Source organism: Tenrec ecaudatus, chromosome 11 (genome assembly GCF_050624435.1).
Source record: "Tenrec ecaudatus isolate mTenEca1 chromosome 11, mTenEca1.hap1, whole genome shotgun sequence".
Classification (NCBI taxonomy): Eukaryota; Metazoa; Chordata; class Mammalia; order Afrosoricida; family Tenrecidae; genus Tenrec; species Tenrec ecaudatus.
In genome coordinates, this window is record NC_134540.1 from 72,533,773 (window position 1) to 72,547,697 (window position 13,925).

The following is a 13,925-nucleotide window of genomic DNA, read 5'->3' on the forward strand; positions in this document are numbered from 1 at the left end:
GGAGGGGAAAGTGGCCGCAGAGAGCTAAGCAAACAGTGGAAAATTGCTTGCCAGAGATTTGAGAAGAGGAGAAAGAAGCTCTGGTAGGTATGTCTGGGATTTGAGTGTTATTTTTCCCTTAAATAAATCTATATATTCAAGTAAAAATACATGAGGCTGAAAAGCTGCGCAGCAATTTTGACAGACTCTAGAACCCAAGGGACAAAAAATGAGAAGAAAATTAAGGCCAATCACATCAACAAAGGGTAGAAGCTTTGGTAACCACCCTTACACACAGGATTTATAAACCTGCTTCATTTTGAAGACATCGTTATCATTTTGTGATAGAGAACATTATAATGGGAACAAACCATGTCATCTTTCTTCCACAAAGCAGCTGGTAAGTTTGAACCGCCAACCTTGCAGTTAGCAATACAGCATCTAATCTATAGTGCCACAAGAGCTCCTTAGTCACACAGAAGATACCACATAATTGAAAGTTACAGAAATAACAGACAACAAAAGTAGACCAGTGGGAAGCATCTAATGAAAATAGAATCATATAGAATCAAGATAGTGAAGTTATCAGAAACAGAATTTAAAACTGTACTTAATATGTCTAAGAAAATAAAAAAACAAGATTGACAATTTCTCAAAGGATCTCAATAATAAAAAAAATCAACTATCAATTCTAAAAATGTAAAAGAAAAAAGAGAGAAATACAACATTAATAATTCAACTGAAGGGTTTAACAGCAAATTGGACATTCCTGAAAAAGAAATTAGTGAAGAAAAGGGAAAGTTGGGGGTGGGTAGGGAGGGTAGGGAATCCAGGATAAAGTATAGAGCAGGAAAAGGATAAAATATTTAAAAAGAGTGTAAATGACACTGAAGGTACAGCCAAGGCTAAGATGAACTGATTAATAGTGTCAAAGGGAAAGGAGAGAGAAAGGGGTAGATGTAATACAGAAGCTGATTCAACTTTTGGTGAAAGATTTTTTCTGGACCATGGAGACCATCATCCTGGACACCAGGCAGGGTTGTGGCAAAATGTTGCATCTGGTAAAACTAATAACCACTGCCTAGAGAATGGCATAGTTAATGTTTCACAAGACAATATTTGAGAATGTAATGAAATTCTACTGCAGCCCAACCGAAGACTATCCCCCAAAGGTGTGACAGTCTATTTTTTTTCATTCTTTTTTCTTTTTCTCATGAAACAGTACTTCATGAAAACACATTTTTAAATAAGAAGCAAAATTATAATGATTGTAATAATATGATGTTGAATGAATACTGAAAAAAGGCATGTTATATGGCTTATGCAATTAGACTGCTTTCGAGTCAAACACTTTCCAAGAAGAGAATGCAGAGTTCCACTTAAAAGCAAAAGGAAACTGAAAAATATCATGCACGATAGGGAGTTGCCAAATTACATACTTAGTTCACTGATCAATAAACTTACCACTAAAACAGATATTTAAGAACTAGAAACTTCAAAAATATAGTTGGTAGCTTCTTTTGAAAACTATTGCAACTTATCTATCCAAAAACAGGCTTCAGACACTCTTCAAAGATATATTTAGAAGGTTATCCTACCAAAGCTCAAGAAAGGCTTTGGTCAGACTACCTATTAGACAGTTGTCATAAGCTTAGTTTGGGCCTTCATAAAATTCTTCTGTCCAGTTTGTAGGAGACGTGAAAACTAAGGTCCTATTCCCTTATTCTCTCATCATTCATAACTAATCCTTGGACAGGTCTTAGATGCTCTGTTTCTTATGGAGAGCCTACTTCTTTTAAAAATTAAAATCCTAATACTGTTGATCCAATTAGTAAAGGCATACAAGTGGACATGGGTAAGAGCCTATCCAATATTTTGCAATAATTCGAGAAAACAGTCAAAAGAATGACATTACTTGAAACAAAACTCAAAATCATGGAAGAGAAGTTGGTCAGAAAGTATTTCTTTCTCTGAGACGACGGCCTACAGTTACCCATCCAGCCTAGAACAAAATTCAACCCTGTGACTGACTTTTTAGCCAAATAATAGACAGGACTGTAAAGGGAACAACAGTACTAATGAGGTACACACTCCTTGGACTACTCAACTTTGGGGCTCAAAGGGCAGCATTTACCCAAGGACAAAGAAGCAGCAGGAGGAGGGGGAGAGATGGGTGTCAGAGGAGACCTAGAGATTCAATATAATACCCCAAATGACCAGAATACAATAAGGCTAATATACATTAAAATGTGGATGGACATGGACAATATGGTGCTAAGCAAACGATGACACACACAAAAATCCAAACTTTATAATACAGGGGTTGTGGGGGCAATAAGGGTACAGAATTTCTTTTTGAAGTGACAATTACATGTATCTATGAATATACTGAGGGTGAATTATATCTTAATAAAGTTATTTTTTTAAATAATCTATATATTATGATTGTGTCTTTGAAATAATCCAATGGAGGGAGAGAAATGGATGGGATTTTAGATGAAATAGAATTGATAGAAAGTTGTTAATTATAGAAGCTGGAAGATGAGTTTATAGAAGCTCATTATAGGATTTTTCCCTACCTTTATGTGTTTGTCATTTTCCATAAATAACTCAAAATGTACTGTGAACAATTTTTCATTTCTTCATATAACTTTCAATTTTCCATATATACTCCAGAGCTATATTGATATCCACTCTTAATGGCATTCTTTTTATCATTCATTCTTGATGGTGCCTCTTTAGCTATATCAATGTCATTCTTCTTAAATTCTGTGTAGTATGATAGTAACTATGCACTATCATCCTTTTGGATATATTTTATTTTAAATCTTTCTTTTTTATTCACAATGTGCTTTATACACCATTTATAAGTAAAACATTTACATTATCTATCTCAAAATTGTACATTAATGCCATATTTCACTTTTTTCTCATTTTAACATCCTCAAAATTAGGAAACACCTTACCATTTTATCATTGTCAACCAGGCAGCAATTGTATTGTAATTGACACTGCCTGAACATGAGTAAACTTGAAATTCCTGGTGGCACAGCAAGTCAACTCCAATGGCTAGATATCTTAAACCAGACACCATTGAAAGACCATCAGAGAAAGGACAGTGAGTCCTTGTTTTTATATATATATATATATATATATATATATATATATATATATATATATATCCCCTCTTGAAAGGTCAATAAAGCCCTATCATCAAAACTTGCAAAATGGATGTCATCAACATGAAAAATCTGACACAATTGTGATGCATTTTCACAAGAAATTCTGCACTATTAATGTTCTTGATGAAGATAAGGAATGCTACAAAATGGCTTTAAAAAGTTCCTGGAGGGGAAAAACATCCATTATCTTTTTAAATTCAATTTTCCATCAACTATTTGAAGCCCCCTTGTATTTGGAGAAATAATTCTGAACTGAAAAGTGATTCAGCAAAGTGAGACTCTCAAATTGAAGAAGTTATAGGAATGTCTTGTTTCCCAAGTTCTATGAAAATATGAACGCTAAAGACTTATGCCATTTCAATAAACCTGAGCCTAATGTTTCTGAGGAGCCTGGTGACAGTGATTACCACCAGCCATCCTTGGAGAAAGACAGAGCTTTCTACTCCCTTAAAGAGTGACAGTCTCGGAAACTCACAGCCACAGTTCTACCCTGTCCTATGGGGTCACTATGAGTCGGCAGCAACTCAATGACAGTGTTTGTTTTTTGTTTGGGTTTTTTTTTTTAAGATGTCTCCAGGTGACTCTGATATTCAGTCTTGGACAATAAAATCATGATGAAATTCAGGAGGAAGTTCCCAAGACTTACTATACTGCTACAGAAATCAAAACAATGTATTGTTGGTTGTTGCTGTCAAATGACCTGGGACTCATAGTGACACTATGTGACAGAATAGAACAGACCCACAGGGGACTTTCTTGACAGCAACAAAGAGTATATCACTTTGCAATAGATCACAAAGGCCATCCCCCTGCAGAGCCACTGGGTGGGTCCAATGGCAACCTTTTGGTTAGCACTCAAGTGATTGCCCATAATACCATTAGGGTTCCTTGGTACTGGTATATTGAGACATGTCAACAGAATAGCATAGGCATTCTAGAAACAGACCCATACATATTAGACTCAATTTCAACAAAGGTGTTAAGTAAATTGAACAGGAAAGAAAAGTATTTTTATAGGTATTTCTCGAACTGAACATTCCCATGGGAAAAAAGTGAACCCTGACTTTGTCCACACTTAACACACACACACACACACACAAATGGTTCAAGACGGATCATAAAGTAACACCTGGAAATGCAGAACTTCTAGAATATATACTATTTTCAAAGCCTCAGCTTTAACAAAAATTAAAGGCACAAACCATTAAAAAATTAACTTGACTTCAATCAAAAATATAAAATAAGCAAGCAACCACAAACTAGGGGAATTTTTTCATTTATTAACATATATTTCTAACAAAGGCCTTTTATCTATGATTTATAAATACTTACAAATATAAAAGATGACTAAATAAAGAACCAGGAAAAGAATTGAAAAACACTTTACAAAAATATACAATGGTCAATAAGCACCCACCCAACAAAAAGCACTAAACATCTTTAGCCATCAGGGAGATGAAAATTAAAAGCTACAAAGAAATACCACTTCACATCCAAGAAAATGGCTAAAAGAGAATGACAATGTCAAATGTAGCTACAGATGTGGAGCCACTGAAATTCTCAGTCTTTCTAAATAGGAGTTTAATGAGAGAATTAAAAATGAACCGAGCAAGTATTTTCTCAAAAGTAGTAGAGCTAGTACTATTCAAAATACATTCCCAAAATGCCACTCACACCACGAGTTTCTGCAGAGGTAAATTTTTCCAAGAGTAGAAAACTCATCTCTCTCCACTGGAGCAGCTGGTGGCTTCCAATTCCTGACCTTATGATTATCAGCCCAGCATATAAACCACTGTGCCACCAGGGAAACTCAGGATACATTTTAGCAGTGATGTTTCATTACATACGATGGATATTTCTGTTAAGAAGAGCTAGATAAAAATATTGCTGGATGCACATCACTGTGGGGGAACTGTTTTATACTTTGTATAAACACAGGATAGTCACACAGCCCAGCAATAATACTCCTGTTTGCTTACTCAAGAGAATGAAGACCTATGTTCACAAAAGACTTGTAAGAATTTTATAGTACTCTCACTCCTTACAATAAGACAATGGACACTAGCCCAAATATTTATTAACAGAGAGTGAAGAAACAAATTGTGATTTATTCATACTATAGGCTATTACTCAGATTTTTAAAAATTAGCTATTGATTAACATTAAACATGAATAATTCAAAAACACTATATTGAAAGAAGTAGAATATAGAAGCGTGAACTATAGGAATCCGTGTATGTATAGCCAGCCCTTGCAATCATAGTACTGGACTGTAATTAGGACTGTGAAAGGACTGTGAGCTGTCAATGCAGAGCGCTCTTAATAATTAATGAGAAAATCACTAAAAATATAATTAATGAGAAATGATTATACAATGACCCTTAATTTTTACATAGAACACTAAGACTTTCAGGTTAGCTGTGCATGTATAGGGAAATTTAGAAAATCATAAAACTATGATGTATTAGTGTCCTGTTATTTAAACCATTAGATAAATTCAGAATTAAAGTTTCATTTGTTAAAAAAAAAAAGAAAGAAAAAATGAGTAGAATAATCTATTCTCTCTTGGCAAATTGCCAAACACCTTTTGAAGTTAGAACCAACTGTTATAGTCTTTGTACTCTCAATGTCATGAAATGTCTCCAAGAGTGTGGGGGGGGGGGAGAGGACCTGATGCAAAGGGCTTAAGTGGGGAGCAAATGCTTTGAGAATGATTGGGGCAGGGAATGTATGGATGTGCTTTACACAATTGTATATGTATGGATTGTGATAAGAGTTGTATGAGTCCCTAATAAAATGTTTTTTTTTTAAAGTGAAGGAATTTGGGGTTTGGGGTTTTTGTGTGTGTCATTTCCATGGAAGCCAGCATACTTTTCAACAGTGTCATCTTGCTCAGATATGTTGGTAATTTTGCCTATACTGAGTTCCTCTGTCTACATACCTAACGCCTCTTGAATGGTGGCAGTCTCAACATTTCCAGTCAACTTTCTTCTAAAATTCCACCTATGTTCAATTCAAATTTCATTTTTAGGGCTATCCTTATCTGTTTCTTTATTGCATTTGCACCTTTGTTGCATCTCTTTCAATTATGTGTTAAAAACAAATTTTCATGTAGGCTTATCACTGAGAGACTAGGAGGCAACAACACAGCAGACTTTGCATATGTGCATGAATGGAATAACACAGGCGCAATGGCCAGTCACTGACACACTTAGGGAGATGGAATGTGCTTGCTCACTGGAGATGATGTACATCTATCTACATGCTGAGTTGTGGAGGGGAAAAGCCAGCAATTAGGATTGTACATTATAAAAGGACTTCATGGTTAATATCCTATGGTAAATGAAATGTAAACTATTTTGCTGAGAAATGGATGTGCCCCTCTCCCCAAGCTGTAGCTTCTTTGCTGTCCCCTGAGATGCAGTCTTCAGGGGGGCAGTGAGTTTTGTGAGCTTATAAGTAACTTTTATGAACAATCCAGGCTTCACTTTGCATGGTTCAGATATACATGGATTGACTTTGATTTTGTTAAATAACATCCATTTCTCAACAAAACCCAGAATTGCACTGGATGGAGTGGAGACTTCATAATATGCATTTTTCCCAGTAGGCAAGCAACAAGCAACTCGTTAGTACACCCAGTGATGTCACCTGGGAAGGTTCTCTCTGATCACAGTGAATTTTTTTGTAAAAGCACTTTCGCTCAAACCTTATTTTTTGTGATGGCCAATTTAAGAGTCTAGCGTGCAGCTGTGAATTTTGTTTCCAGCTTGGGGAAAAGGCCATAGAAACTTGTGATGTTGAACACCGCTTACAAGGACAGCACTATGGGAAAAACTCAACTGTGTGACTCACAATAACCCTATAGAACAAACTAAAACGGTTGCTTATTTTAAGAAAGGTGAAATGTGGATTGATGATAAACCTCATTCTGGATATCCATCAACTTCCCGAACAGACAAAAATGCCGACTCGTAGTGCTTTTTGGAGTTCGTTTCACCAGGTCAGACTGTTTAATAAAGTTTTCTATTTAGAGGTTCTGAAATGATTGTGTAAAAGTATGTGACAATTATGCCTGAATTATGACAGACAGGGGACTGGTTTTGCTACCACAACAATGCATCTGCTCATGCAGCCATCTCATTTTACCAGTTTTTGGCAAAAACCAGCAGGCTTCTCTTGCCCCACGCACCTTACTCACCTAAGCTAGCTCTTTGTGACTTCTTTTTTTCCCCCACGAATGAAGAGGGACATGACAGTGATTTGATGATGTGGAAGAGGTGAAGAAAAAATGAGGGAGGTGCTGTCAGTCATCCAGACAGCTGAGTTTGAAAAATGTTTCCAAGAATGGAATCGCAGATTTGACAAATGTATTACATGTAATGGAGAGTACTTTGAAGGTTATAAGGTTGTTTTGTAAAAAAAAATAAATATATCGCTTTAGGGAAAAAATTCGATTTTTTGTGGGTCCCCCCTTGTATAAACACAGCAAAATTAACTACTTGCAATCAAATTGATTCTTACTCATTGTGGCCTCAAGTTTCTCAGAGTAGAGTTGGTGTTCTGTAAATGTTCAATGGCTATGATAGTTTAGAAGGACATGGGCAGTCATTTCTTCAAAGGTACCTCTGAGTAGATTCAAACAGCTAATCTTATCGTTGGCAGCTTAATCATTTGTACCACCGATGGATACACGCACATTTGTAAACCCAAACCTGCTGCAGTTGAGTCCATTCTGCACAACGACCCCCCATGTGTCAGAGTAGACCTATACTCCATATAGGATTCTCAATGGGTATAATTATACAGAAATAGATCACAAGGGATTTCTTTCACTGCACTGCTGTTTTATTTGAACAATCAATCTTCCAGTTAGCAACTGAGTGCTATTGGTGCCACCCAAGAAAATATAGGACAATAATTGTTAATAATAAGTTAAAAATGGGTTGAATAGAATTAGTGCCTAATGGTCCTTGAATTGCTTGAAAAGAAAAAAATATCAGACCGTGGTAAAGGAACAATGTACACTGTAATTCCTAGGTTAACTACTCTAAGAATAAAAGAGTTTATCACTTCTAAATTGATAGAAAATAATGTATTGATTCAAAAACACTCCACCCGTGCTAATTCAAAAGACGGGAAAAACATAATGAAATATAATAGACAGCGTATAATGTGATATTAGATTTAAACTCAAAGATACCAGCAAATACCATTAATATAAACAAACTAAACAACCCAGTTAAAAGATAAAGACTATCAGATTGGATGAAACAGAAATTACCTATAATAATATCAGAAAAAATCAGGTAAGATAAATGACCAGTGATAGAAAAAGGTCACTTCATGATGTAAATTCCAAATTCACATATACTTAATAAAATATTCTCAAAATATATTAGAGGGCTTCAAATAGTTTGTGGGAAAATTCCACTATCTTTTCATTCTACTTTCCACAATCTGCTTGAAACCCTCTTGCATAAACAAACACACTGACAGTACCACAGGGAGGACTGATGAATCTGCAATCGTAGCAGATAATTTTAATGCACTGCCAATGGTAGATGACGTGGACATAAAATTCCATTACAAATATAGAATATGTGAATGACATGATGACACCCCTGACCAAATGGACATATACAGAATGCTGTGTGTAACAATTTCTTAAGTTATGATCCTCTCAAGGACACTACCGATCATTACCAAAAACTGATCATAAGGTAGGTTAACACATTTCAAAAAGTTGAAGTTTAATAGAGTATGCTCTGCAACAATATAATTAAACAAGAAATCAATTATAAAAGAAAGTGGAAATCTTTGTATGTCTTGAAATTTTCAAACACACATAATTAGTAGGCCAAAGAAGAAATCATAATGGAAAGGAGAGAATATTTTAATTGCACGATAAAGAAAAGTCCACCCTAAAAAGTACTTTGAGGAAAATTTATAGTCTTAAATGTTTACATTGCTGTGTTGCTGGATACTGTTAAGTCCAACACATAGCAAACTCATGAGACAAGAGTAGAAATGTCCTATAGGGTTTTCTTAACTGTGATCATTATAGAAGCAGACCACCAGGTTTTTTTTCTACAGAATCACTGGGTCGGTTCAAAGTAGCAACCATTCAGCTAGCAATCAAAACTGTAATCACTCATTGGGCCTCCACTCAAGTACTCCCTCGGTGAAAGAACACTTTGTTCCATTAAACTGGCATTCCATGATGCTGATCTTCCCGATACAATCACTGAAGACAAAGTGGGTGCATAAGCAAATGTGGTGAAGAAAGTTGATGGTGCCTGGCTATCAAAACATGTAGCGTCTGAGGTCTTAAAGCCTTGAAGTTAAACAAGCAGCCATCTAGCTTAGAAGCAACAAAACCCACATGGAAGCACACCAGCCTGATTGATCACTGGCATTCCATGATGCTCACCTTCCTGACAGAATCACTGAAGACAAAGCGGGCACATAAACAAATGTGCTGAACAAAACTGATGGTTTCTGGTTATCAAAAGATATAGCGTCTAGGGTCTTAAAGGCTTGAAGGTAAACAAGTGGCCATCTAGCTAAGAAGCAAGAAAGTCCAAAGGGAAGAAGCACACCAGCCTGTGTGATCACACCAGCCTGTGTCATTGGGATCAGGTATCACACGCATCAAAGAATAAAAATTCATATCATCGTGAATGAGGGGGAATGCAGAGAGGAGACCCAACACCCTTCTGTACACAATTGGACAGCCCCTTACAGAAGGGTCACAGGAAGGAGACAAGACAGTCAGGGTGCAGTGTAGCAACAATGAAACATATAACCTTCCTCTAGTTCTTAAATGCTTCCTCCTCCTCCTCCCCTGCCCCCACTATCGTGATCCCAATTCTACCTTACAAATCTGGCTAGACCAGAGGATGTACACTGGTACAGATAGGAACTGGAAACACAGGGAATCCAGGACAGATGATCCCTTCAGGACCAGTGCTGAGAGTGGCGATACTGGGAGGGTGGAGGAAGGGCGGGGTAGCAAGGGGGAATCGATCACAAGTATCTCTATATAATCCCCTCCCTGGGGGACAGACAACAGAACAGTGGGTGTAGGGAGATGTCAGACAGTGTAAGACATGACAAAATAAAAATAATTTATAAATTATCAAGGGTTTGTGAGGGAGGGGTAGGGAGAGAGGGGTAAAAATGAGGAATTGATACCAAGGACTCAAGTAGAAAGTGAATGTCTTGAGAATAATGATGGCAACAAATGTACAGATGTGCTTGACACAATGGATGTATATATGGACTGTTTTAAGAGTTGTACGAGCCCACAATAAAATGATTTTTAAAAGATGAAATCATAGGTTCTTTGCACATTAACATATTGAAGGTTATTTTCTTTTTTATTTATTTGTTTATTTTTACTAATTTTATTGGGGCTCATACAACTCTTCACAATACATCACTTGTGCTCAGCACATTCGTACGTATGTTGCCATCACCATTCTCAAAGCACCTGCTTTCTACTTGAGCCCTTAGTATCATCTCCTCATTTTTCCCCTCCCTCCCCGCTTCCCCCTCCCACTGAACCCTTGATAATTTATATATAATTATTATTTTATTATATGTTACACCATCCGATGTCTCCCTCAACCAGTTCTCTGCTGTCCGCCCTCCAGGGAGGAAGTTATACCTTTGACAGGTTATTTTAAACAAAATTTTGCTAACTAAAAAAAATTCAGACAAAAGGACAAATGCTTAAAATATATAATTACTAACATAAGAAAATTTGAAATGTTCCTATATTTGCTAAATAACTGGAATAAAGCCTTCCTTTAAAGAAAATGTGAGACCCAAATGACTTCACCGCTAAGTTCTATAACTCAAGTGTTGCATACACACTTCCATAAAATTAAAGAAAATAAAGTACAGTAAATACTATGAAGCTCATATTACCTTAATACTAAAATCTGAGGTAGGTAGGCAACAAAATGTTTTTAAGAGCAAGTTTATCAGTCAATCGCAATGATAAAAATAGATCTAAATTCTGTAAACAAAATGCTAGTTAACTAAATCTAGTAATACATAAGTATATACTATACTAAAAATATACTTGTTTAATTTAGATTTGGTCTAAGTTAATTTATGTTAGTTTAATGCTGTAAAATTCCTCTAATTCAGAAAATTCAAAATCACTCTAATTCAACTTATTAACAATATAAAAGACAAAAATAATGTGGAAATATCAATGCATAAATTAAAAATATCAGGTCAAATTCAATATCCAGGCATTTTCAAGATAGCATGCTAAGATTTTAAAGGAATTTCCTTAAATTTAATAGCACATATCTAGCAAAAACACTTGTATTCAATATCATATTTAATAATTAATAAATGAAAACATTCTCTTTGAGACCAAGAACAAAATGATAATGTGTACTAACACTCTTCTTCACTGGTTAACATGGTATTTTCAATAACCTCACATGCTTATGAAAGCCTGTGAATAAATAAGGAGAAGAAGCTATGCATTGAATTATGGTGTTGGTGAAGAATGCTGAAAGCACCATACGCTGCCAGAAAGACAAACACATCTGCCTTGTAAAAGGTGCTGCCAGAATACTCCTTAGAAGCAAGGATGGCAAGACTGTCTCACGCACTTTGGCTATGTTATCTGGAAGGGAACATCATGCTTAACAGAGAGTCAGTGAAAAAGAGATGAATTGATACCACAGCTGCAACAATGGGTTCAAACAACTGCGAGGCTGGCACAGGAGCAGGGAGCATTTCATTCTGATTTTCATGGGGTTGCTGTGAGTCAGAACCAACTCAATGGTACCTGATCACAATCTAATGATTCAACTAACAGTGTAGGCAAGGAACAGGGTGGGGAAAAGAAACAAACCATAAATGAATTAGAAAAGCAAAAACAAAATTAGCATCACTTACAGAAATCATGGTTTTATATATATAGAAATGGAAAAAAAACCTACAAATAATAATAATAATTTAGCAAAAAAATGTTGACTACTGTGTTAGTCTGGGTTGACTAGAGAAACAAATTCATAGACACTCATACATGTATAAGAAAGAGCTTTATGTTTTGAGAATGATGATGGCAACAAATGTACAAATGTGCTTGACACAATGGATATATGTATGGATTGTGATAAGGGTTGTATGAGCCCCCAATAAGATGATTTTCTTCTAAAAAAGAGCTTTATATCAATGAGTAATTGTCTATTAAGAAAACAACCCAACCCAGTCCAGATCAAATCCATAAGTCTGATATTAGCCCATATGTCCTATATCAATCTATAAAGTCCTCTTCAGACCCAGACAACACATGCAATGACACTGAATGAAGCAAGATCACAGGCCAGTGGGTAGAATGACTTGTGGATCCAGTGGTGGTAGTAGCATCTCAGCACTGGTGTGGGTCTCCATGTGGCTCCTCCAGCTCCAGGGCTCTGGCTCCATCAGCATAGCTCCATGTGGCTTGTCAACAGGAATGTCTCAAAGGGAGAGCTTGTGCCCCGCCTCCAGGAAAGGAGACAGGAGTTCCCAGAATCCTCAGGAGATGGCCATGCCCACACCAAGGCCTTGTTGGCTATGACTTGATTGACAGACTAGACTCCAACCTTTCTCTCAAGTTGACAGTAGATTAGGTAACTGTCACAACTACCAAGCTAAATTAGAACAATTAATTTTTACCAGCCACAAACAGAAAAAAAATTTTTAATAAAAATCTGAAAAGTATAAAACATTCTGAATAGCAACATATCTAATTAACAGGAGTGTAGACATGTACATAGAAACTTATAAAACATTACTGAGATAAATTACTAAAGTCCTACATATATGGAGAGATAGACAATGTTCATAGATGAGAAGACTCAAACAATGTAAAAATGTAAAGTCTTCCCAAATTCATGCATAAATTGGGTTTGATTTCCAGACGATCACCTCAAGCACAACCACCCCTTGTCTGTCAGTCAGTGGAGGTGTGGGTCTTGGTATGCGCTCAGAAAAGGGTCACAATAAAGTATTTCCACGAAGACAGAAAAAATTCTGGCTATCTGCTCCTGAAAATCAACCAATGAAAATTGTACATATTGTAACAGTCCCATGTGGGGGTGGATGGGATCGTCGGCTCGACATAATAACCACAACCTAATATTTAATGCTGCTAAAGACATGATAGTAAGACATGCATTCTGATTCAGAGTTTGGTAGGTAACAGCAACTGATAGAGATTTTTAGGAAAAGGATAGGAATGTGTACTGAAAGCTTTAAAAGTAGAAATAAACTATTTTTTAAATCAGTAAAATGAGAAAAACAGTATATAAAAATCAAGTGTCAGTCCTCTGGTTCCAACCCATGCATATACACACATACTACAAAAGGCCTTATGTAGTGTCATTCCCATTCTTAGAAGAAAAAGCTGAACAACTTTTCTTGCACATATCAGAGAATTAAGGCTACAGGGCAAACTGCCACCCCCAAATCTGCAAAGACAGGACTCCACTGACTCATCGTCAAGATCTGCTGATTTGGAGTAGAAGCCATTGGAGCTAAACATCTGAGAGCTGAAATGGCAGGTGTCCCCAGCACTTTAGTGGCTCTTACATATGGAAACCCTGCTCAGGTTTTATCATGAGAGGATCTGAGAAAGATCTTCCTTTGGCTTTGAGAGGGGAAAACGAATGGTAATTATTGTGATATAATCGCAGTTTGCAGCCCAAACATAATCAACTACACCACCAGGATTCCCTGGAGGGCAGG

At 36.4% G+C, this 13,925-nt stretch overlaps 1 protein-coding gene across 3 annotated transcripts in view; it reads right to left on the reverse strand.

The window, feature by feature from the left end:
- TSGA10 (testis specific 10) overlaps positions 1-13,925 on the reverse strand; it is a 136,423-nt gene that overhangs the window by 62,856 nt on the left and 59,642 nt on the right. The gene's annotated exons all lie outside the window — the stretch shown is intronic.